The sequence below is a fragment of the Ahaetulla prasina genome, chromosome 3 (assembly GCF_028640845.1).
Source record: "Ahaetulla prasina isolate Xishuangbanna chromosome 3, ASM2864084v1, whole genome shotgun sequence".
Lineage (NCBI taxonomy): Eukaryota > Metazoa > Chordata > Lepidosauria > Squamata > Colubridae > Ahaetulla > Ahaetulla prasina.
Genome location: NC_080541.1, coordinates 9507927 through 9532034, shown reverse-complemented (window position 1 = coordinate 9532034; position 24108 = coordinate 9507927). Strand labels below are relative to the sequence as shown.

Below are 24108 nucleotides of genomic sequence, written 5' to 3'. Positions count from 1 at the left end.
GTCATTTTTTCATTGCAGCTACCTGCCAAGTCAATGTTTGCACAGTTCTATTGATGCTAGCTAGGTCTGTGTGAACTTAGATTTGCTTCATCAGTGTGATTTGCACTCAGAAAAAAATGCTGTGGAGAGGCCATTCAGTTCCCCTTAAAAAAGGAATTGACTCAGGCACGAGTATTATATTATTCAGCCTGTTTAATCTGGTGCATAGAAACCACTTACCACTTTTGGGGTGAGTGGTTGGGTAGGAAGATAGGGATGAATGAATGAATGAATGAATTAATTAATTAATTAATAGTATTAATTAATTAATACTATAGAACGCGTCCAGAAATATTTTACTAGAAGAGTTCTTCGCTCCTCCGAAAACAACAAAATACCTTATACCACCAGGCTTGAAATCCTGGGATTAGAAAACTTAGAACTCCGCCGACTCCGACATGATCTGTGTTTAACACACAGAATCATCTATTGTAATATCCTTCCTGTAAAAGACTACTTCAGCTTCAATCGCAATAATACAAGAGCAAACAATAGATTCAAACTTAATGTCAACCGCTTCAAACTTGATTGCAGAAAATACGACTTCTGTAACAGAGTTGTTAACGCTTGGAACTCATTACCTGACTCCATAGTCTCTATTCAAAATCCCAAAATCTTCAACCAAAAACTGTCTACTATTGACCTCACCCCATTCCTAAGAGGACTATAAGGGGCGTGCATAAGAGCACAAAAGTACCTACCGTTCCTGTCCTATTGTTCCCTTCATTATATCAAATTAACATAGTTATTGCATACTTTTACTTATATATAATTTTTCTCTCATGATGAGTTATTGTTTATGTTGATGATTGTATATACTGTTGTGACAAAATCAAATAAAAAAAAAAAAAAGAATTAGCAGAAAGATCAAAAAGATGGTGAGAAGATGAGAGAGTGGACCAGAAATGGTATTCAGCTGGTTCGGACCGGTTTGAGCAAACTGGTAATAGCGACCCGGTCCTATGTCGTCCTATTTAGCCACGTTTTCTAAGCTGCGCGCATGTGTGCAAACCTCCCGCACAAGCAAAGTGCATGTGCGGGAGGCCACATACATGTGCGGAAGGTTTGCGAGTGAGCAAAGCGAATGTGCACATTCACACTCATATTGTCAGTGCAGGGCGAACCGGTAGGTAAATTATGTGAATCACACCTCTGGAGTGGACCAGAAGGTTGACAGTTAGCAGAAATAAGACAATGGTAGAAAAATGGGGATGGATACAGCTATATTGGTAGTTGTCTAATTTATTTTACCTTCTGATGTGGACTTAGACTACTTTGGGACACTGCAGTGAAGAAGGTGCCTTTCAGAAGAAAATGTCCTTTTCCCCCAGTGCTGCATGAAGTTCTTCCAAACTGGGTGACTTCAAGATTGCTTCTAAGGCAGGGGTCTCCAACCTTGGTCCTTTTAAGACTTGTGGACTTCAACTCCCAGAGTTCCTCAGCCAGCTTTGCTGGCTGAGGGACTCTGGAAGTTGAAGTCCTAGTTAAAGGACCAAGGTTGGAGACCCCTGTTTATTTATTTATTATTATTTATTTATTATTTAAATTTGTATACCACCCTTCTCCCGAAGGACTCAGGGTGGTTCACAGCCAAGTAAAAATACAATACAATAAATACAAATTAAAATACAGTTAAAAAACTTATTAAAATTGGCCACAATTAAAATTTAGAACTAAAACCCATTAAAACCCATTAAAACACTAACCCAGTCCAGCGCAGATGAATAAGTAGGTTTTAAGCTCGCGGCGAAAGGTTCGGAGGTCCGGAAGTTGACGAAGTCCTGGGGGGAGTTCGTTCCAGAGGGCGGGAGCCCCCACAGAGAAGGCCCTTCCCCTGGGTGTCGCCAGACGACACTGTCGCGCCGATGGCACCCTGAGGAGCCCCTCTCTGTGAGAGCGCACGGGTCGGTGAGAGGTATTCGGTAGCAGCAGGCGGTCCCGTAAGTAACCCGGCCCTATGCCATGGAGCGCTTTAAAGACATTCACCAACACCTTGAAGCGCACCCGGAAGGCCACAGGTAGCCAGTGCAGCCTGCGCAGGATAGGTGTCACTCGGGAGCCACGAGGGGCTCCCTCAATCACCCGCGCAGCTGCATTCTGGACTAACTGTAGCCTCCGGATGCCCCTCAGGGGGAGCCCCATGTAGAGAGCATTGCAGTAGTCAGGCGAGGCGTCACAAGGCGTGGTGACTGTGCACAAGGCATCCCGGTCTAGAAAGGCGCAACTGGCGCACCAGGCGGACCTGGTGGAAAGCTCTCCTGGAGACGGCCGTCAAATGGTCTTCGAAAGACAGCCGTGCATCCAGGAGAACGCCCAAGTTGCGCACCCTCTCCATCGGGGCCAATGACTCGCTCCCGACAGTCAGCCGCGGACTCAGCTGGCTGTGCGGGATGCCGGCATCCACAGCCACTCCGTCTTGGAGGATTGAGCTTGAGCCTGTTCCTCCCCATCCAGACCCGTCGGCTTCCAAACACCGGGACAGCACTTGATAGCTTCATTGGGGTGGCCGGTGTGGAAAAGTACAGCTGGGTGTCATCAGCGTACAGCTGGTACCTCACACCGAAGCCACTGATGATCTCACCCAGCGGCTTCATATAGATGTTGAACAGAAGGGGCGAGAGAATCGACCCCTGCGGCACCCCACAAGTGAGGCGCCGCGGGGTCGACCTCTGCCCCCCCGTCAACACCGTCTGCGGCCGGTCGGGGAGATAGGAGGAGAACCACCGATAAACGGTGCCTCCCACTCCCAATCCCCCCAACCGGCGCAGCAGGATACCATGGTCGATGGTATCGAAAGCCGCTGAGAGGTCTAATAGGACCAGGGCAGAGGAATAACCCCTATCCCTGGCCCTCCAGAGATCATCCACCAACGCGACCAAAGCCGTCTCAGTGCTGTAACCGGGCCGGAAGCCGGACTGGAATGGATCCAGATAGACAGTTTCCTCCAGGTGCAGGGGGAACTGATATGCCACCATACTCTCTACAATCTTCGCCAGTTCTAAGGTGCACTGAGGTGGTTCAGTGGGAAAACCTTTTAGCATGAACCAAAGGAATCTAATATCATATGCCTGATGGGCACCATCTTGGCCAACAGTTTAGGACAATGTGTCTCTCCATCTTATCTTATAGTTCAAGCTCTACAAGTTTGAGGAGTCCAAAGCCAACCAGGTGGTCCCTTTCACCCAATTCATAGAAATTAGGGAACCATTTTATTTTGCAAAGCAAATTTGGGGAGGTATCTTCCCCAAGATGAAAACGCAACTGAGAAAACCAAGATCAATAGATTAAAACAATAAAAGAAATAGGTTTAGGCAGTGGTGGGATTCAAGTAATTTAACAACCGGTTCTCTGCCCTAATGATTTCTTCCAACAACCAGTTTGCCAAATTGCTCAAAAAGTTAACAGCCGGTTCTCCCGAAGTGGTGCGAACTGGCTGAATCCCACCACCGGGTTTAGGTAGACACTAGGTGAATTTCTGTGACCAATGAAAGAGGCTGCCACTTAGGGCAGTAACTCTTCTTGACTGGATCTTCAATCTAGTTATTCCTTCAAAGAGCAGGAATTCAACTAGATTATCTCAATGGCCCCTTCCAATAATTATATGATTTAAATAAAGAGAGTTAGAACAATTAATCAGTTGAACAACTTCTCTCCAGAAGTTGTGGGTTCTCCAACACTGGAACATTTTAAGAAGAGATTGGACAACCATTTGTCTGAAATGTAGGATCTCCTGCTTGAGCAGGGGGTTGGACTAGAACAGGGGTCAGCAACCTGCGGCTCTGGAGCCACAAGTGGTTCTTTCACCCCTCTGCCGTGACTCCCTGTCACTCAAAATAAGTGTCACAACCACCAATGTGCGACACCCGCTGGCATGCAATTTATCGAGCTTTTCAACCCCTGGTAGGCCAACCATAGATAAGAAAAACAAAAGAAAAGTTTCAGAAGAAAACAGAACGTTGAATAGAATAGAATAGAATAGAATAGAATAGAATAGAATAGAATAGAATAGAATAGAATAGAATAGAATTTTATTGGCCAAGTGTGATTGGACACACAAGGAATTTGCCTTGGTGCATATACTCTCACTGTACACAAAAGAAAAGATACGTTCATCAAGGTACAACATTTACAACACAATTGATGGTCAATATATCAATATAAATCATAAGGACTGCCAGCAACAAGTTATAGTCATACAGTCATAAGTGGAAAGAGATTGGTGATGGGAACTATGAGACGATTAATAAGTGCAGATTCAGTAAATAGTTTGACAGTGTTGATGGAATTATTTGTTTAGCAGAGTGATGGCCTTCGGGAAAAAACTGTTAATTCAACTACATATGCTAGTTTTGTGGCAACTCAAGAAATAGTCAGGCACATGAAGGGTTTTGTGGCTCCCGGTGTTTTCTTTTCTGTGGGAAATGGGTCCAAATGGCTCTTTGAGTGTTTAAGGTTGCAGACCCCTGGACTAGAAGACCCCCATAGTCTCTTCCAACTCTGTTATTCTGTTAAATAACTGTTTTTCAAACCTGGCACCTTCCAGAAGCGTATACTTCAATTCCCAGAATTTTCTGTCCAGCAAGGGGAATTGAAGTCCACACAACTAAAAGGTGTCAGGTTGGAAAAACACTAATTTAAAGCTTCTGAGAAGCTTAGTGTTAACAGCACGGATCTACTGGCAAACAGATTCACCTGTGCAAATAAATGCTTTTACACAGAAGGCTGAAAAATCTGAATTTTTACGGTTCTATTTTTCCAGTCACCAGCTCCCTTGCTCCCTGTGACATTGAAAAATTATTTTTGCTTTCACTGGGGCCGCACATACCTTCAACTCAAGTGTTTCAATAAAAATCACTGTTGTGTGCAGAACATTTTATTGTCACGGTAAAACAGACTTTCCCAATAAAAGCCCTTGAAATTTTAAAAGCTTTCAACTGTTGTCATCACAGCTTTTTTTTTTTTTTTTTGCTCGTTTTTCAGTCTTAGTGGGGTGAAAAACTGCGGTTTTCAGGTTTGAAAAGAAAATGGTGATTGGAAAAAATAAATAAATAAAGAGAAGCAGTGGCACCTTATCAGTTCTGTTAGTAAGAAATTGTGTGCCTGAAGATGCCAGCTACTGTATATGATCAAAGGGAAGGCATCCAACACAAAATCAATGGAAATAACTTTAAAGATTTATTTTGGCTTTCTGCTTGTCCCACTTCTGAAGCAATCCAGACAGTTTACAATTTTTGTCCTGTCTACAAAGTTCCAGATGGTTTTTAGATGACAAAAAAAGTTTAGAACAGTGTTTCTCAACCTTGGCCATTTTAAAATAGGATAGAACATTCTTTTCTCTGAATAAAATCCATCAGATTTAATTGTGCAATCGCATCTGGATCCTTAACCACTCAGGATATCCAGAAAGTGATTCCAGTGGGACAGTGGTGGGTTTCAAAATTTTTTACTACCGGTTTTGTGGGTGTGGCTTGGTGGGTGTGGCAGGGGAAGGATATTGTAAAATCTCCATTCCCTCCCCAATCCAGGGGAAGGTTACTGCAAAATCCCCATTTCCACCCGATCAGCTGGGACTCGGGAGGCAGAGAATAGATGGGGGCGGGGCCAGTCAGGATTTTTACTAACGGTTCTCTGAACTACTCAAAATTTCCACTACCGGTTCTCCAGAACTGCCACGCTTTTCTTCCCCTGCCACGCTCACCATGCCACACCCACCATGCCACACCACGCCCACCAGGCCACACCACAGAACCAGTAGTAAAAATTCTGACTGGCCCTGCCCCCAGCTATTCTCTGCCTCCTGAGTCCCAGCTGATCGGGAGGAAATGGGGATTTTGCAGTAACCTTCCCCTGGAGTGGGTTGGAAATGGAGATTTTACAGTATCCTTCCCCTGCCACGCCAACCAAGCCACACCCACAGAACCGGTAGTAAATTTTTTTTGAAACTAACCACTTTTCCTGTCCCTATTCTATTGATTAAGAACATGTCTGTCGTGTCCCACTCCTCCGCTGACGGCCGGGTCAGGGAAATCCGAATCAGGCTTGCCTCTGCAGCTCTGCCCAAAGTCCTAGCAAAGTCCTCAGAGCAGGCAGGAGACCAGTAAGTGACTTCAGCAAGATAAGTTCGACTTTGCCTGACTCAGAGACTGCCAGAAAGCAGATCCTTTATATAGGCCATGGGGTGTGGCTCCATGACTCAGCACTCATTAAGGCCTGCCCCTCCCTTCCTTCTGTTGCCTCTGCCTATCCAATCTTCTGATGCGAGGGTCACTCCAATCAGCTGTTGTTGGAAGTAAACTTTCCTCAGGCTCACATGCTGTGGAGGAGGGGGAGGGGTCTAGCTGCTCCGTTTGCCTGGGCATGGAGCCAGGGCTGGGGCCGGGGGATGCTCCCTCCTCTGCAGCCTGCTTGGGCATGGAGCCAGGGCTGGGACCGGGAGGTGCCCCCTCCTCTGCAGCTTGTCTGGGCATGGAGCCAGAACTGGGGCCGGGAGGCATACATTCCTCCGTGTTCGGGAGCAGATAAGCAGACCCCGGCTGCGGTGAGAGCGTACAAGACACAACAATGTCCTTTAATTTTCTATTGGCTGTTGTCAGATTCCTATAGGGTCATGGCTGGCTCTATGGGCAAAAGGGGACATGCAAATCCTAGGTGTTTTTCTGAGCCAATTTTGTCAACCTTTTATTTGTTGCTTATTTTGCATTTCTGTCTGGCTCAGCCTTTCTGAATGGATTACCAAATCTGCATTTCTCAAAGCTGGCCTCCTTGGTTTCTGCTTGGGGCAGGGAGACTGGGTCTGGTTTCTCTCTCCCTTAAGATTTTTTTTTTTAATTTCTCCTTTAGGGAAATTAAATATTCTATCCTGCCTTTTAATATTTCCCCAAATATTTCATTCTTCTGGTGGGTGGGGGTGTTCCCACAATATCATGACTTTGAATTCTTATTCTCTGAGCTTTTTCTGAGGTTTGGGAATTTTGTCGGGGAAAAGACTTGGCTTTCCTATTCCTGAGCTATGTTCAGATTTGTTTATTTATGCAACTCAAAATACATTTGACCTGGGATGACTCTCCTACATTGATTGACTTGGCTGAATGGGTTTATGGAGCCACAGAAAGAAGGATTCGGACTATGGATAGTTACCAGTTTTCTTATCTTCCTGTTATCTCTTTGGAGGCAAGTCAAAATATGTTTATTTATTAGATAAGCAGGTTTTGCTGGCTGAAATTGTCGAATAGAATAGAACAGAACAGAACAGAATAGAATAGAGTAGAGTAGAGTAGAATAGAATAGAATAGAATAGAATAGAATAGAATAGAATAGAATAGAATAGAATAGAATAGAATATTTTTTATTGGCCAAGTGTGATGGGACACACAAGGAATTTATCTTGGTGCATACACCGTCAGCGTACATAAAAGAAAAGATACGTTCATCAAGAATCATAAGGTACAACACGTAATGACAGTCATAGGGTACAAATAAGCAATCAGGAAACAATCAATATAAATTGTAAGGATACAAGCAACAAATTTACAGTCATACAGCCTTAAGTGGAAGGAGATGGGTGATGGGAACATATGCACCAAGACAAATGCACCAAGAAAGAAAGAAGCAACTTAGAACTAAGGAGAAATTTCCTGACAGTTAGAACAATTAATAAGTGGAACGACTTGCCTGCAGAAGTTGTGAATGCTCCAACACTGGACATTTTTAAGAAAATGTTGGATAACCATCTGACTGAGATGGTGTAGGGTTTCCTGCCTGGGCAGGGGGTTGGACTAGAAAGCCTCCAAGGTCCCTTCCAACTCTGTTGTTATATTATATTATATTATAAATTCCTTGTGTGTCCAATCACATTTGGCCAATAAAGAATTCTATTCTATTCTATTCTACTCTTGGTCAGGGGGTTTGACTAGATGACCTACAAGGTCCCTTCCAACCCTGTTAATCTGTATATATCTGGATAGAACACTGACTGTTGACTGTTAGCATGTTGGATGACTCAAAATGAAAGTGTTTGAAATGCTGGAGGACTGAGAACAAAACAAGTAAGCAAGCGATTGCAAGTGTACATTTCAAGATGTTTACTTGGGACATGTGTGCTGCGCTCGGATGGTTCTCCAGAGACTAGTGGATGGAGGGTTAAAAAAAAACAACAAAGGTGCAAAATTAGCCAGTGTATGGCCTTTAAGCATCCAGCACTTACAGAAGCTCAGTGTAAAGTAAAACCCTTCTTTGGCCTCCCGGTTGAATCTCCCACCTGTGTGTATGGCAACAAAGCAAAATTTGAGAGCTTCTGAGCTTGCAGCCGCTGGAGTCCTCCTCCACGACTTTATGTTACAAAGAAAGTTTCCAGCTTGCCTGTCGCTCTCGATATAAATCCCTGTCTTGCTTTCTAAGGGACTGCAGAGAGGACTGCTGTTTCCACAACCACCCCCTGTCTCTTTGACCACATCCTTCTGCTGCTTGGATACCCTGATTCACTTGAACTGATTGAATAAACAAAGAGGTAGAGTTGCAAGTCTAGACTCCCTTTAGGGGAGTTGGAATGCTGGAGGCGAAGAGATCAGTGTGAAGAATCAATGTGTGCACGTGGGTGTGGATTTTCTTTTTCTAATAATCAACATCACTTCCTTGCCAGATCGGCTTGAAAGCAGGATTTATTTATTTATTTTTATTTATTTATTTTGTCACACAGTATATATAAACATATGCACGAAATAACTATACAATATATAAGCATATATATGAGTATGAGTATGTAATAACTATATTAATTGGATATAATGAAAGGAAACGATAGGACAGGAACGGTAGGCACGCTTGTGCTCTTATGCACGCCCCTTACAGACCTCTTAGGAATAGGGTGAGGTCAATAGTAGACAATTTTTGGTTGAAGCTTTGGGGATTTTGGGAAGAGACCACAGAGTCCGGTGGTGTATTCCAAGTATTAACAACTCTGTTACTGAAGTCATATTTTCTACAATCAAGATTGGAGCGGTTAACATTAAGCTTAAATCTATTGTGTACTCGTGTATTGTTGCGATTGAAGCTAAAGTAGTCTTCGACAGGAAGGACATTGTAATAGATGATTCTATGAGTTAAGCTCAGGTCATGTCGAAGGCGACGTAGTTCTAAATTTTCTAAACCCAGGATTTCAAGCCTGGTGGCATAAGGTATTTTATTGTATTCTGAGGAATGCAGAACTCTTCTTGTGAAATATTTCTGGACACTTTCAATTGTATTAATGTCAGAAATGTGGTGAGGGTTCCAGACAGTTGAGCTGTATTCTAGAACTGGTCTAGCAAATGTTTTAAATGCTCTGGTTAGTAGTGCAAGTGTTTTTGGAGAAGAAGCTACGCAAGATTAGGTTTACAACTCTTAAAGACTTAAAGGATCCAAAAGACTGAACTCCAATAACAGGTTATTAAAATTAAAACTAGGAACAAAAAAAAATGAAAAGCAGCATGCATATGAATTAATTGTCTTGTCCTCCAAAGCACCTGAAGGCAGGACTAGAAGCAATGGATGGAAATTAATTAAGGAGAGAAGCAACCTAGAACTAAGGCGATGTTTCCTGACAATTAGAACAATTTCTCAGTGGAATGGCTTGTCTCTAGAACTTGTGGGAGTTCTATCCCCAAAGGGTTTGAAGGAGAGATTGGACAGCCATTTGTCCAAAATCTTATAGGGTCTCCTGCTTGAGTAAGGAGTTAATAGCAGAAGACCTTCAAGGTTCTCTCCAACTCTTTTATTCTGTTATTCTGATAACGTATGGATAGTTGAGCTTGAATTACAGCCAATAGCAGCTCATAGTCAAACTTAGATTATTCTATAAACAGCAATGGAGGTTTGAATCTGTTTAGTGCTAGAAAGGGAGATGATAGGGTAGAATAGAATAGAATAAGAGAGTTGGAAGGGACCTTGGAGGTCTTCTAGTCCAACCCCATGCTTAGGCAGGAAACCCTACACCACGTCAGACAAATGGTTATCCAACCTCTTCTTAAAAACTTCCAGTGTTGGAGCAGCCACAACTTCTGGAGGCAAGCAGTTCCACTGATTGTCCTCATTGTCAGGAAATTTCTTCTTAGTTCTAGGTTGCTTTTCTCCTTGATTAGTTTCCACTAGTTGCTTTTTGTCCTGCCCTCAGGTGGTTTGGAGAATAGGTTGACTCCCTCTTCTCTGTGGCAACCCCTGAGATATTGGAACACTGCTATCATGTCTCCCCTAGTCCTTCTTTTCGTTAAACTAGACATACCCAGTTCCTGCAATCGTTCTTCATATGTTTTATCTTCCAGTCCCCTAATCATCTTTGTTGCTCTTCTCTGCATTCTTTCTAGAGTCTCCACATCATTTTAACATTGTGGCGACCAAAACTGAATGCAGTATTCCAAGTGTGGCCTTACCAAGACATTATAAAGTGGTATTAACATTGAATTATAGCAATAGCAGCTCATAGTCAAACTTAGATTATTCCATAAACAGCAATGGAAGTTTGAGTATGGTTAGTGCTGGAAAGGGAGATGATAGGGTAGTTTTAAGGGAAACAGTTGCAAAGCAACTCCGAGTAATCATTAGAAAATAAGTTCAACTTAAGAAAGTTAGCTACATGTAACTAACCATCATTCATGAGTCATCTTGAGTGGCTAAGCAAAGTTGTATCTGATTAGGAGTCTCAGGGCTTCAGGCTAGAGTTGGAATTAAAAAAAAAAACAGCAGTAGAGAAAATTGCATGGATATTTCTATGGAGTAACCAAGTTTCATGACTTGAGGGAAACATTAAGGTTTAGCCAAGCCTAGATATTACTTTAAGGAGTATAGTTTTCTCCCAGTACAGGAAGTCCTTGACTTATGATCACAAATGAGCCCAAAATTCCTGTTGCCAGCAAGACACTCATCAAGTGAGTTTTGAATAGAATAGAACAGAATAGAATAGAATAGAATAGAATAGAATAGAATAGAATAGAATAGAATAGAATAGAATAGAATAGAATTAATTGGCCAAGTGTGATTGGACACAAAAGGAATTTGTCTTGGTGCGTATGCTCTCAGTGTACATAAAAGAAAAGATACGTTCATCAAGGTACGACATTTACAACACAATTGATGGTCAATATATCAATATAAATCATAAGGATTGCCAGCAACAAGTTATAGTCATACAGTCATAAGTGGAAAGAGATTGGTGATGGGAACTATGAAACGATTAATAGTAGTGCAGATTCTGACAGTGTTGATGGAATTATTTGTTTAGCAGAGTGATGGCCTTCGGGGGAAAAACTGTTCTTGTGTCTAGTTGTTCTGGTGTGCAGTGCTCTATAGCATCGTTTTGAGGGTAGGGGTTGAAACAGTTTATGTCTAGGATGTGAGGGATCTGTAAATATTTTCACGGCCCTCTTCTTGATTCGTGCAGTATACAGGTCCTCAATGGAAGGCAGGTTGGTAGCAATTGTTTTTTCTGCAGTTCTAATTATCCTCTGAAGTCTGTGTTTTTCTTGTTGGGTTGCAGAACCGAACCAGACAGTTATAGAGGTGCAAATGACAGACTCAATAATTTCTCTGTAGAATTGGATCAGCAGCTCCTTGGGCAGTTTGAGCTTACTGAGTTGGCGCAGAAAGAACATTCTTTGTTGTCCTTTTTTAATGATGTTTTTGATGTTAGCTGTCCATTTGAGATCTTGCGATATGATAGAACCCAGAAATTTGAAGGTTTCTACTGTTGATACTGTGTTGTCAAGTATTGTGAGAGGTGGAAGTATGGAAGGGTTTCTCCTAAAGTCTACCACCATTTCTACGGTTTTGAGTGTGTTCAGTTCCAGATTGTTTTGGTTGCACCACAAGGCTAGTCGTTCGACCTCTCGCGTCTATATGCGGATTCGTCATTGTCTCGAATGAGACCAATCACTGTTGTGTCATCTGCGAACTTCAGTAGCTTAACAAATGGATCATTGGAGATGCAGTCATTGCTATACAGAGAGAAGAGAAGTGGGGAGAGCACACAGCCTTGGGAGGCCCCTGTGCTAATTGTACAGGTATTTGATGTGATCTTGCTTAGCTTCACCTGCTGCTTCCTGTTTGCCCTGTTTTATAAGCTTTTTTGCCATCATTGTTACGTGAACCACTGCAGTTCTTAAGTTAGTAAGATGGTCCCAAAGTGAATCTGGCTTCCCCGTTGACTTTGCTTGTAAGAAGGTTGCAAAAGGTGATCACATGACCCGGGAACATGACAATCATCATAAATATGAGCTAGTTGTCAAGCATCCAAATTTTGATCCTGTGACCATGGAGATCATGCAACAGTGTGAAACACGGTCATAAAACCCTTTTTCCGTGCTGTTGTGATTTTAAGCAGTCACTAAACGAATGATTGTAAGTTGAGGCCTAGCTGTAGGGGAAACACTGGGCTCATAAATGTGAAGGAAAAAGACTAAATATTATGACAAGGCTGGGCAATTTTTAGTGGCCATGGCCAGGAGCTAAACTCCCTGACAGGAGACAAGTCAATGGAACTGCGGGGAAACACCCTCCCCTGCGCGAAGAATGAAATATTTTGGGAAATATTTAAAAAAAAACGCAGAATATTATATTTTCCTAAAGGAGAAATGGAGAAACATGTTTTTAGAGGCAGAAAGCAGCCCCCAGTCTTTCTTAATAGCCCACAGCAGATGCTAGCACTTAAACAGATAGCTTATTGAAAGAGGAAGCCAGCTATCTAGATGGCTCCATTCACAAGCAAAGCAAATACTGCCGCCAGAAGTCCATTCAAGACTTCGAAACCCCCTTACAGCAATTTTGACAGCTAACAAAAGCAGAATGATGGGATTAGAGCAAGCAGCCCTTGACCCCCCCCAAAAAAAATCTAACATCAGACATACAGTAGCTACCAGCCACAATAATAAGAATTACCCACCACCATTTAGCAAAAGACACACGCCCCTTCATTGCACAACCCCCCCCAGAACAGTTCAAACTTCAAAGTCAAAGAAACCTATAAAGATCCATCCACTCAGCCAACCATTGGGTCAGCTGCCCCGGAACCACAAAAATGGTGGTTCTGCTTCATCAATAAATGAACTTTCTTTCCAATCATCCTCTATTTTGTTTCCAGCCTTTTCCTCCCAGCTTGGAACTGAACCAGAAATATTTTCCTCCCAAGAGAGCAATGACTTAAGAGGTGGGGTGAGCATCTCATCCATCTTTGCCTGTGGAAATTTTGTTTTCCTCCCGGTTTTAAGCTGCAGTTCTTCCTTTTTTCCCCCCCTCTCCACCCTCTTCCCCAATCAACCCGCATGCTAATCCTATTTTGAGTGCGGTGTTTATTCCCGCCCCATCTAAAATGCTGGAGCCTTATAGTATAAGTCCCTGGAGGGGGCTCAGAGACCACAAATAGGTGGATCAGAAAAGCCACAGTTTGCTACCCCTAATTTGTTGCAAGAACCTTTCCCTGGTATTTGAAAACTAGGGTCTGGTTAGCTAAATCGCCCATTGTGAATAGCGGATTTGGTCACTCCTATGGTCCCAGTGATATTTGCCTTTTGGGAAAGGAGAAATCTCATTTTACCAAAGTAAGGTGGGTTTCCCAAACTAACATTGGGGGAGGGAGCCCCCACCCCTCTAGCTGAAGCTATAAAAAGGGAAGCTAATTCCTCTTGTGGTCACAAGCGACCAGTCTCTTCAGTGTCCTAGAATGTTGTATCTACACCCACTTAAACATAGCATTTAAGCATAGACCCATTTTGGAAGGAAAAACAAACTTAGCATTTATTCTGAAATAGCCTTATGATGACAGCAAAAGGAGGAACCCTGACACCTTCTTATTTTTCTTGCTATACAGATGGTCCTCGACGTACGACCACAATTAAGCTCAAAATGTCCATTGCTAATCGAGACAGCTGTCGAGTGAGTTTCCCAGTGGTGGGATTCAAATAATTTAAAAACCGGTTCTCTACCCTAGTGACAGGCTGGGTATGTGTGGCCATGGTGGCCATGGCCAGGGGGTGATACAGGCAGTACTTAGCCTCCTGTACCCCCATGGGAGTAAAAACAGGCCGTGGGGGGAATGCGCCCCTGCTGTGTCCTGTTTTGGGCCTAAAAGGCCTCCCTGAAGCTTACCTAGGAGGGGAGAGGTGGGGCCAGCCAGCAATTTAACTACCGGTTCTCTCAAACCGGCCTGAACCGGCTGAATCTTACCACTGGTTTTATCTCATTTTGCAACCTTCCTTGCCATAGTTCACTGCAGTGGTTAAATTGGTAACACAGTTATTAAGTGAATCTGGTTTCACAAGGGGCAAACCTCAACTTTTTACTTTTACATACCATGTTTCCCCGAAAATAAGACCCTGTATTATATTTTTTTTGAACCCTGAAATAAACGCTTGGCCTTATTGCCGTGCACTCAAAAGCCCAATTGGGCTTATTATCCGGGGATGTCTTATTTTGGGGGAACAGGGTGGTAATATAAACTAACCATTTCTAGAATAACAAACCTATCTAAGCGGTAAAACCCAAAATCAAAGCTGCGGTTTTTTTGTCCACCACCCCAAGCACAAAGTCCCAGAGCGGTTTCCAAGTAGAAACAAAAGTAATTGTGTTTTTTTTTTCTCCTTTAATCAAAGCAATCAATTTAGCGATCTCTGCTAACTCTATCAACTTTTGCAGCCATTAATTCATGGTGGGAATCAAAATGCCCTTCCATATTTTTGTACATAAGATTCAACATAAAAAAATCGGCACATCCATAAGAAATGTTTACGTGCCATGCACAATAAAAAAATTTTTTTCCAGTGTTGGAGCATTCACAACTTCTGCAGGCAAGTTGTTCCACTTATTGATTGTTCTGACTGTCAGGAAATTTCTCCTTAGTTCTAAGTTGCTTCTCTTCTTGATTAGTTTCTACCTATTGCTTCTTGTTCTACCCTCAGGTGCTTTGGAGAATAGTTTGACTCCCTCTTCTTTGTGGCAATCTCTGAGATATTGAAAGACTGCTATCATGTCTCCCCTAGTCCTTCTTTTCATTAAACTAGACATACCCAGTTCCTGCAACCGTTCTTCATATGTTTTAGCCTCCAGTCCCCTAATCATCTTGGTTGCTCTTCTCTGCACTCTTTCTAGAGTCTCAGCATCTTTTTTACATCGTGGCAACCAAAACTGAATGCAATATTCCAAATGTGGCCTTCCCAAGGCCTTATAAAGTGGTATTAACACTTCACGTGATCTTGATTCTATCCCTCTGCTTATGCAGCCCAGAACTGTGTTGGCTTTTTTTGGCCACTGCTGCACACTGCTGGCTCGTATCTAAATGGTTGTCTACTAGGACTCCAAGATCCCTCTCACAGTTACTACTATTGAGCAAGGTACCACATATATGGTACCTGTGCATTTTTTGCAATAGATATATTAGGTAGATATATATTAGGGTTTCAATAGAAATATAGATATATTATTATTATTGCAATAGATATATTAGGTTTTCCCATTCCTATTAACCTCCAGGCTGAGAAATTTAAAAGGAAGCATGTTAACTTGTTTTTTTCCCAAAAGGGCCCTGGGAATTTGCCCCTTTAATGAGCAAACAACTTCTAGCTTCAAAGTATCTAGTGCCTACGACACCCAAACATCTGGCAGCATTGCAGAAACACATTTTCCAGATTCTTGTCTCTTCCTTTGGAGTGAGCTCACATGAGAAGGCTTTTCATAGACTTCAAAGTGTCAGAAGGATGAAATGCGGTCAGGGAAGGAAAAGCCATTCAGAAAGCAGACAAAGGTCTTCAGAGAAGTTCCACGCCTGTGTGGGTTTTTGTTTCTCGGTATCTGAGAAATAACTTGATAAATCACTAGGTAAATAGATACATAATGACCATCCAGTTTTTTTGACATGGCATGGATTCTGGAATTGTGGGTGCCAGCCCTGGAGATGAAGGGTGGATGGAGTATAAAGGCAAGCATTGTTTTCAGAAGATCACTCAATTTTTCCTCACTAACCATAAAAATAACTGCTGGAGTGGTTACAGATTTTTGTAAAAAAAATTTTTTTTGCATTTTCTAACAAGAAACTGTTATATTTGAATTCAAAAGGAGTATTTTTGATCTCCATTCTTGATTCATGAAATGGTTTTCTGGAATCGAGAGTGCGTTAAAACTGCTAATGGAATGTCCTTTGCAGTAGAAAAAAATATAGGTACAGTGGTTCTCTGGTTCTCCCTCTCCCTCTCTCTCCCTCTCTCTCTTTCTCTCCCATCAATCTACCTACATTTGTCTGTCTGTCTACCTACCTCTCTCTCTCTTTCTCTCCCATCAATCTACCTACATTTGTCTGTCTGTCTACCTACCTACCTACCTACCTACCTCTATCTTTCTATCTGTCTGTCTGTCTGTCTTTGTCTCTGTGTCTATCTGTCTGTCTGTCTATCTGTCTATCTATGTCTGTCTGTCTGTCTGTTTCTCTATCTATGTCTGTCTGTCTGTCTGTTTCTCTACCTACCTACCTACCTCTATCTATCTGTCTGCCTATCTCTGTCCGTCTGTCTGTCTGTCTGTCTGCCTGCCTGCCTGCCTGCCTACCTACCTACCTACCTACCTACCTCTGTCTGTCTGTCTGTCTGTCTGTCTGTCTGTCTGTCTGTCTGTCTGTCTGTCTATCTGTCTATCTATCTATCTATCTATCTATCTATCTATCTATCTATCTATCTATCTATCTATCTATCTATCTATCTATCTATCTATCTATCTATCTATCATCTGTCATCTATCTCCCATCTTGTTTCAAAACAACTCTTTAAGTCTTCTATTTTCTTGGGGTTACTTAGCAGAAAGTAATAAAACAGAAAGTAAACCATGTTTAATAGGTAGACATTAGAGAAGCCTTCCCAAATCTGGCACAATCCAATTGTCATATAATTTTAACTTTTTTTTTTTATCTTGGATTCTTGACTATGGAATGCTTTGAGTTATTCTTCTGATGCTACTCATTTATGTTAGATTGGGGAACCTTTAAAGGATGAGGGAATGGTATCTATCAAAACTGATGTTTTCAAACAATAAGGAAGGAAGGAAGGAAGGAAGGAAGGAAGGAAGGAAGGAAGGAAGGAAGGAAGGAAGGAAGGAAGGAAGGAAGGAATCTGTCTATATCCAATTTTAATCAATGTAAAAGTAATGATAGGCAAACATTGCTACCTGCCTATTACTGGGAGATACAGATTAGGTTTTTTAATAACATCCTTTTTCCAATTACAAGTAATAAAGATTATGTATGACACAATCTCTGTTTAGGAGTATAAATCCATGTCTCTAAAGTTAAGCAGTAATATTTCCTTGGAGCTGCTCTTGACTTCTGATGGGTTCATACATATAGGACACTTAAACGGTTTTCCTGAATTGTTCTTTTTAGAGTGGTTCAAGATTGTTTTCTACCTAGATGTTTTATTTCAATTTCCCAGTTCGCCATGGGGCTTCTTAGTTATCTCCCACCCATTTACTTAGCCAGCCAGAGATCAGCCAGAGTCAGGCAGATACAGTAGTGGCTAAAATTGTGGAAACCTTTTGGGAAAAGTGTATTTTTGAGGTTTGATGACTAATAATATCACTTTTTTTGGGGGGGGGGGTTTCAAGATAATCATATTCTACTACTGGAATGGCCTGGGAATAGCCCAGACCTTAACCCAATTGAAAATCTATGGAGATGACTAAAGAAACTTGTTAGTCAGACGTGACCCAGCAATAAAACCCAATTAATAAAAGCTATCCTTCAATCTTGGTTTCACATTATAACAGCTGCAGAACTCAAAGACTTGGTTCATTCCATGAGAAGACGTCGTAAGGCCGTCATTCATGCTAAAGGTGACCCAACTCAGGATTAACTGACATGGTGATCATTTTTGTATATCTCATTCATAATATATCTCAAATCATTCATAAAAGCTATTGCATTGCATTCTTGATTAAATAATAATAATAATAATATAATATTCAATATAATAATATCAATATATAATTTTATGGTACTACTCCAAAAAAAAAAAAAAAGTGGCGTTATTAGCTAGTTTTAGAAAATACACTTTCCCCAAAAGGTTCCACAATTTTGGCCACTACTGTACTGTCTTACTGCACTCACCTCTACAAGCAACATGTCACTTTCCAGAATTTATTAGCAGATGATACACCATGTTGTAAGGGTTGATTTAAGCTCTATCATTCAACCGAAAGACTCTTTGCCCAAGATTCTAGAAGAGTCTTTCTTAACCTGGGCAACTTTAAGATGTGGCTTTCAAGTCCAAGAATTCATGCTGGCTGAGGAATTCTGGGAGGTTTTTTTTTTTTAATTTACATTTATATCCCGCCCTTCTCCGAAGACTCAGGGCGGCTTACAGTGTGTAAGGCAATAGTCTCATTCTATTTGTATATTTACAAAGTCAACTTATTGCCCCCCCAACAATCTGGGTCCTCATTTTACCTACCTTATAAAGGATGGAAGGCTGAGTCAACCTTGGGCCTGGTGGGACTAGAACCTGCAGTAATTGCAGGCAGCTGTGTTTTAATAACAGGCTTCTTACAGCCTGAGCCACACCGCGGCCCTCAGTTTTGCCCCATTTTGTGACCTTTCTTGCCACTGTTGTTAAGTGAATCATTGCAGTCGTTAAGTGAATAACATGTCTAGTGAATCTGGCTTCCTCATTAATTTTGCTTATCAGAAGGTCACAAAAGCTGATTGCATGACTCCGGTTCATTATTATGAATCAGTTACCAAATGTTTGAATTTTGATTTTGTGACTCTGGGGATGCTGCAATGGTCATAAGTGTGAAAAATGGTCATAAGTCACTTTTTTTCAGTGCTGTTGTAACTTTAATGGTCATTAAATGAACTGTTCTAAGTCGAGGGGAGCCTGTATACATTTTTTGTTTAAACAGATTTAGAAGAAAGAGCAATACATTTGAAAGTATTACCTAGTTTTGGTGGAGACAGTATTAAATTTTATTTTTATTTATTTATTTATTTTTGTCACACAGTATATATAAGCATAAGCATGTAATAATTATACAATATATAAGCATATATATAAGTATGAGTATGTAATAACTATATTAATTGGATATAACGAAAGGAAACAATAGGACAGGAACGGTAGGCACACTTGTGCTCTTACAGACCTCTTAGGAATGGGGTGAGGTCAATAGTAGACAGTTTTTGGTTGAAGCTTTGGGGATTTTGGGAAGAGACCACAGAGTCAGATAGTTTATTCCAAGCATTAACAACTCTGTTACTGAAGTCATATAGACTAGACTAGACTAGACTAGACTAGACTAGACTAGACTAGACTAGACTAGACTAGACTAGAATAGAATACAATAGAATTTTTTATTGGCCAAGTGTGATTGGACACACAAGGAATTTGCTCTCAGTTTACATAAAAGAAAAGATACCTTCATCAAGATATATTTTCTGCAATCAAGATTGGAGCGGTTAACATTAAGCTTAAATGTTATAAATGTTATAAATGTTATAAATGTGATAAAATAAAATAAATAAATAAATAAATAAATAAATAAATAAATAAATCTATTGTGTGCTTGTGTATTGTCGCAATTGAAGCTGAAGTAGTCTTCAACAGGAAGGACTTTTCTCATATTCAATAAATCTTTTCTCATATTCAAAAAATAATAGACTAGATGATTTTTTTTCACTCTGTCTCATAAAAATAAGATGAATACTACACTACGAGACATATTCAGATTTTGATAAATCTGAATGTCACTTGAGGCAAAGTCAGTTCGGAAGGGGAACATCATTTCTTGAAATGAAGTTCCAAAGCAAAGACCGTAACATCATTAAGGATTTTTTTTTTTTAAAAGTTCCAATTCTTTTGGGGAGAAAAATGATAAAACGGCTACGTCTTGTTGTATTGCATCCAAGCTGCACTGCAAGTAGAGATATCATTATATTTGACAGAGTCATTCTGTGTGAGAAGACAGAAAATAATTTTCCTTTCATCTGTAATGCCGGATTCCCTAGAAGGTTATTATTTTCCTCCTTCAAGTTGTAAATTCCAAAATGGAGTGATGTATTATCACAGCGAAGTGCGACATCGATCGAAGGAGAATGTCAGCCAGACTCGACTCGCCATTGTGTAACATCTGGAGATTTTTCTGTAGCTTGAAAGTAGGAAATTTCGCCTTTGGGTATAACTTTGTGAGGTCTAAGGAGAGTTCAGGACCCTGGATAAACCCAGCAATTTTAACTAACACAAATAACAAAAGCAGTTTCAAAACGAGCCATGTGCTGCACTACGGAAAGTAGTAAGGGACATTAATTATCCACACAATCCAATTTACTCACTACTAAGTATGCAAAGGGAGGGATGCGGTGGCTCAGGGACTAGGATGCTGAGCTTGTCGATAGAAAGGTTGGCAGTTCAGCGGTTCGAATCCCTAGTGCTGCCGTGTAATGGGGTGAGCTCCCGTTACTTGTCCCAGCTTCTGCCAACCTAGCAGTTTGAAAGCATGTAAAAAATGCAAGTAGAAAAAATAGGGGCCACCTTTGGTGGGAAGGTAACAGCATTCCATGCATCTTTGGCATTGAGTCATGCCGGCCACATGACCACGGAGACGTCTCCAGACAGTGCTGGCTGTTTGGCTTTGAAACGGAGATGAGCACCGCCCCCTAGAGTCGGGAACGAGTAGCATGTATGTGTGAGGGGAACCTTTACCTTTTTAGGTATGCAAAGGGCGTGTAAAACAAAATTAGGTTCAAGACTTATTGGTTTTAAAAAATATCAGGCAAAGTTGTTAACTTTGATTAAAGTGCAAAGTCTTATGTGATCTGAATAACATACTGATCATCTAAAATCTTGCTCTAATTGTCCACCTGTTGATCCCCTGGGTTAAACTGAACGTAACATAGATCAAAAGCGCAGAACCTGCCACATAAGGGAATGAACGTCTGCAAAGACACACATATTTCTTTTTATATTCTTCTCTCTCTGGCTGCCTGTCAAACCACAAATCATTATTGCAATGAGTAAAATGGTTTTCCAAGTCCAATAAAACTGTCAGTCTGTCAATCAACTGCTTAGCTGCAGAATATCACAATCCAACCTAGTGATGGTTCTGTCACTGGTCACCATTCACCAGCAAGCTTCTACAGAGTGTGGATTATTCCTATACAGCAAGCTAGTTGCCACGGTTTTCACGCAGCTGCATGGTTGTGTAGGAATTTAGCACCCACCCCCCTCCTAGAAGGATGAAATATTTTAGAAAATATTTAAAAAGGCAGAATATATTTCCCTGGATGAAAAATGGAGAAACATGTTTTAAAGACAAAGCAGCTTTCTGACTCCCCCCACCTTTGTCAATGGGCCATTAAAGCCTCAGCCTAGCTCACTCATTTCCCCCCACCTTTGTCAATGGGTCAGAGGTAGAAACTCATTCTCCCCACCTGTGTCAATGGGACCATCATCTGCAACATAATAGGACCCATCTAGCAACTGAAACTCACCACATGACACCTGGGAAGATTACATCAGACAGCAAGGCTAGCTAAGACCCCCACCTCCTGGGAGTCTGACAACCAATCAGGATACTCTTCCTGTGCCCCAGAAAGTTCAAAGCTCAGAGAAAGCATAAAGCCAGGGAGCACACAGGATCTCATCCCTTTTTCTGTTCAGGAACTCAAGCCATGTGATCCTGACCATCATTAAACCATCTTTCCAAGCAGCCTCCATGTTTCCAGTGTCTTTATCCCCACTTGGAACTGAACCCAGATGGATATTTCTTCCAACAGTTGTTTATCCATGGTATGAAAGTGGTCTGTGGGGTGAGGTCGAAACAGCCAGGTTGGTGGCTGCAATAGTGTGAACAAAGCTCCTGCCTACTGTAAAAGCTAGCACCCACCCCTCTCCTAGAAGAATGAAATATTCTGGGAAATATTAAAAAGGAAGAATATTATACCTCCCTGAATGAGAAAAGGAGAAACACGCTCTTGGAAAGCAGCCCCCACCTTTGTTAAGAGCCCCAGAAAGACTGGGCCATCCTATCTACAAGACAAAAGGCTGGGCCAGCTTATCTACAAAACAAAAGACATGGCCCATCAGGACATGATAGGATTAGCCCGCACTCAAGATCCAAACCAGGACAAAGCCATTAAGCCATAATAGGAATTGTCCAACACCCTTTCAGAACACAATCCTCTTCATTATATCATCACCCAGCAAGAGTCAACCAAGCCAGGGACTCAAGACAACCTACAAAGTTACCCCTGCATGGCCCCATAGGAGTCTTACAACAATCAGGATACCTGCCTTTACACAGGAACAGGAAGCTCTAAGGTGGGGCCCACAAGAGGGTATACATCTCTCTCTCTCTCTCTCTCTCTCTCTCTCTCTTCTATGTGCTCATTTGCCCAGGACCCAAAAAACCCATGTGGTCCTGTCCACCATCAAACCATCTTTCCAATCACCCTCCATGTTTCCAATGTCTTTCTCCCCACTTGGAACTGAATCCATGTGGACATTTCTTCCAACAATTCTACTTTTTATGTGCTACATTAATTTTAACCAAAAGTTTAAGAAGCAAAACAGAAAAACTAAGTGGAGCTTCATTCATATTATTGCGGCCACCATCTTGACTTTGTAACTATAAGCTGATATATACCCCTGAATGATGTAAAGGCTGGGGAAATCTTATTGGCTCTTCTAAATGCAGCACCAAAGCTTCTAATTTCTCCTTTTTTATTTATTTTTATTTATTTTTATTTTATTTATTTGTCACAACAGTATATATAAGCATAAGCATGAAATGACTATACGATATATAAGCATAAATATAATCATAAGTATGTGATAACTATATGAAATTGGATACATAACATAATAACAGAGTTGGAAGGGACCTTGGAGGTCTTCTAGTCCAACCCCCTGCCCAGTCAGGAAACCCTACACCATTTCAAATCAAAGGGAACATTAGGACAGGAACGGTAGGCACGTTGGTGCTCTTGTGCACGCCCCTTACAAACCTCTTAGGAATGGGGTGTGGTCAATAGTAGATAGTTTTTGGTTAAAGCTTTGGGGATTTTGGGAAGAGACAACAGAGTCTGGTAGTGCATTCCAGGCATTAACAACTCTGTTACTGAAGTCATATTTTCTGCAATCAAGATTGGAGCGGTTCACATTAAGCCTAAATCTATTAATTAATTAAATTTATTTCCAAGCTTCTAACTTCATGCATCCATTACCCCAAATGGAAACATCTGAGCAAACTCATTATAGGAACCTACTTGTGTTATTGTTCAGTTGTTACTCTGTCATATCAGTGCTTATTCCTTTCTAAAAAAAATTACAAATTACAATGCTCTCCATAATATAATCAATGGATAACATTCACAGTGAACGATAATGAAGATTATCCAGCCAGCTCTCCCTCAAGCCTTAAATCTAGTCAATATTTTGCTCAGTTCCTTGCAAAGATTATTTTCTCAAACTTTATCCTGATAAAATCTAAAAGAACAGGAAAGAGCGCCAAGTTGAGCTCTCCCCAGTTAAGAATATCCAGAAGTATCCATAATAACAAATAGCACATTTCTCTCTAAACTTTGATGCAAAACACTTCAGTTTGTCCCAAAGGTGCATTTCCGAAAAAGGCAATCGGACTTTTTTGGGGTTTTTTTGTTTTTTTCTCTTTGAAAACATTTCACTTCTCATCCAAAAATATTCTTCAGTTCTCACTGAAGTCAGAACTGAAGAAACTTCTTGGATGAGAAATGAAATGTTTTCAAAGAAAAAAACAACAAGAAAATCCAGCTGCCTTTTGGGAAAAACACTTTTGGGAAAACCACGACCTGGATGATTGATAATCTCCATAGACAACACTTCCATTTGTTTCCCTGCAGAAAGGAAACACGGCATTTTAAATGGCTACATAAATAACCAAGGCATGACTTTTGCAATGCATTTACTAATGGGTGGTCTAATTTTACTGGTGAGGCTTTTGGGAACCCGGTCCTTTTCCCACACTGAGAGAGCGAGAGCTAAAATTCATAGGCTCACTCTTCATTAAACCAACCAATGCACCTTTCCACAATTTAAT

The 24108-nt window shown here is 41.3% G+C and overlaps 1 protein-coding gene across 1 annotated transcript in view; it reads right to left on the bottom strand.

Moving 5' to 3' along the window:
• The window catches only part of COL22A1 (collagen type XXII alpha 1 chain), a 316045-nt gene that overhangs the window by 216991 nt on the left and 74946 nt on the right, over window positions 1-24108 (bottom strand). The gene's annotated exons all lie outside the window — the stretch shown is intronic.